This window comes from Notolepis coatsorum (assembly GCF_963971535.1).
Source record: "Notolepis coatsorum genome assembly, chromosome: 1".
Lineage (NCBI taxonomy): Eukaryota > Metazoa > Chordata > Actinopteri > Aulopiformes > Paralepididae > Notolepis > Notolepis coatsorum.
Genome location: NC_140165.1, coordinates 169,240,004 through 169,242,447, shown reverse-complemented (window position 1 = coordinate 169,242,447; position 2,444 = coordinate 169,240,004).

Below are 2,444 nucleotides of genomic sequence, written 5' to 3'. Positions count from 1 at the left end.
ATGTTCATAGCTTACGGTTAGCCAGTCAGCTGTTAACTGCTGCGTTAGCCTGCTGGATCGCTGCATGGCCTGCTTAGGGCCTACTATTAGCCAGTCAGCTGTTAGCTGCGGGGCTAGCATGTCGTGGTCGCTAGGTAACGTTAGCTTGCTGCTATGGCCATGGCCTGGCGCGGGGTAGCTTAGCTTCTCGCGCGCCGCCGTGAGCTCGCTTCTGATCGCGTGCGTCGTTAGATCGGCGTCTTGCGAGCAGAAGCAGTAGCACCCGAACGGTTGGAGCGGCCGTTAGCTTGATGCTATTCTGTTGAACGTGCTTTGATTTTAACATGTTTTACACTCTTGACCACGACGTCATCCTTGACAGGGGATGTTTTCGTCGACCCTGCCCTGAGCCAGGACGGCAAGGTTGCATCAACAGGGGACTGTAGTGCGGGTTGGGGCGGTGACGCTGCCCAGTTCGGACAACACAGGAGCGGATGTGTTCCTACGGTGTCTGTGACTGCACTTCGCTGATCTGCGTTCCGGGTAGGAACGGGGTTGACCAGACCTCATAACACGTCTTCTGGTTTTACTTTGCTAAATGTATTGTGAATAACGGTGTTTTTCCCAAAACGTGTGTTGCTACAATGCATTTAGGATACGTTGCGGGTTATGTGTGAGCTGTTTTTGTCACTGGCAGTTAGCTTCTCCGTGCAAACGGGATGTAATGATCTGGTTGTTGTGTGAGAAACACGGCCGTGTACTCACAACTAAGGTAACTAACCTATGAAGCTATGCTTGGTGACAAGTGAGTAAAAGAATGTTCTTTCTCAGACTGTAATGACAATGAACAGTGTGTTCACACATTAACAGGTTTTCCTGTTTTAACTGGCCGTATTGAGGGTAAAATAGGAGGATTGTGTTTCCCCCCCGGTTCCCTGGGGACTTTTTCATCCTCCTATCAGACATGTTGTGCATTAATTGTGTCTTTTGTGTGGTAGGGATACGATGTAACTCTTAGCTTGATTGCTGAGGTTGTGCTAAATCTGCTGGAGAAACTTATTTCCTAAAGGGAAATTGGTTTGGTTGCTGTCATGTGTGCTTAGCAAGGCCTGTGGTCGATACTAATCAAGAATGATGTATTCTCTCATTGTGAAAAAAACGGCGTTCCTCTGTTGAGTGTTTTTGCCATTTTTTGTAGGTGATGATGGGTTGTGTGTGTCATGTGACCTACAACTGGGTTGTACTGGCCACAGAAGCACATGTGTATGTTGGACCGGGGTTCTTAGAGCCCTCTCTATTCTGTGTTTTTCCTTAGTAAAAATCAGATAGCAGGTTAGCTCATGCGCTGTGTGGAGCTGTGAAACGCTTCATAGAGCTGACTATGACTGTGTCATATTCTCTTTTTGTCGTTACATCGTATCATGGGTGTGGGGTCGTAAAGGGGTGAACTGGTAACCTTTCCTCTCCCCATTGGCTGTCGGTCAGGGGTACACCCCCTGTCCTTCAAGGTTCCCGTCACGTGGCGGTTCGGCACGTTACGGGGGGGGGGGGGGGGGGGAGGGAGTTCCTGGTCCCACGGCCTGGTATATTGGGCGTGTGCACCGCAGGAATTCCCCCGCCATAGAGTACGTCACCGTGCGCGTCTCTGTTGGTAGGACTTCCGTGTGCTGTTCAGGTCCATGTGATGGATCTGTTTTCAGGGGGGGTGGTCAGGGCTCCTCCTCACCAAGCGCCTATTCAGGCCTTCTGTGAGTTCGGACTCCTTCTTCCATGTGAGGAAGCCTCCATCAGAGTACAGAGCCTTCCTCCTCAGATTGTCAAAGTGAGTGGACCCTCTAGAAGGGTCCTTTTCTATTGTATGTATATTCGATTCAATTCGTTTATTGAGTGTGTATGGGTTCAGTGCCTTTTCCCCGGAGGCCCTAAAACCAGTTTTTTACATGGCTCAAGGTGCAATATATTCTTTTCAATCTGTACAGCTCGCGTGGGAAGTCTCTCTGGGGATCCCCGTCTCTTTCCTATGGGAGGGTGGTGGGATGTAAAAATGTGAAAAAATTTTACCCCGGCTGTGTAGACTGGGATACATACTGTTGATGCTTCCTTCTTTCTATTCCAGAAGTGTTGGAGTTAGGGAGTGTCACACCCCTCTTGTCGTTCCCCTGGGCGCCTTGGGGATTCAATGACAGGTCTAAATAGCCTGTTCATTGATGGGGGTGTGTCCCGACGCACGTATAGTGCTAGCTCGCTGTAAACAGGCGATTGACTGGCACGCCTTGGTTGCTTGTGGTTGAAACAGCGTTTTCATAAAGCAACTGAGATGGGGGTTTTTCCTCTTCCGACGACCACATCCCATGACCTGGGTGGGTTGTCGACGGATTCTCGTTCATGTCTGGGGGATGATGACGGGATGGATCTGAACATATGTGGTGGGGTCTCACGCCCTTGGGGTGGGCCACCAGGCGCGG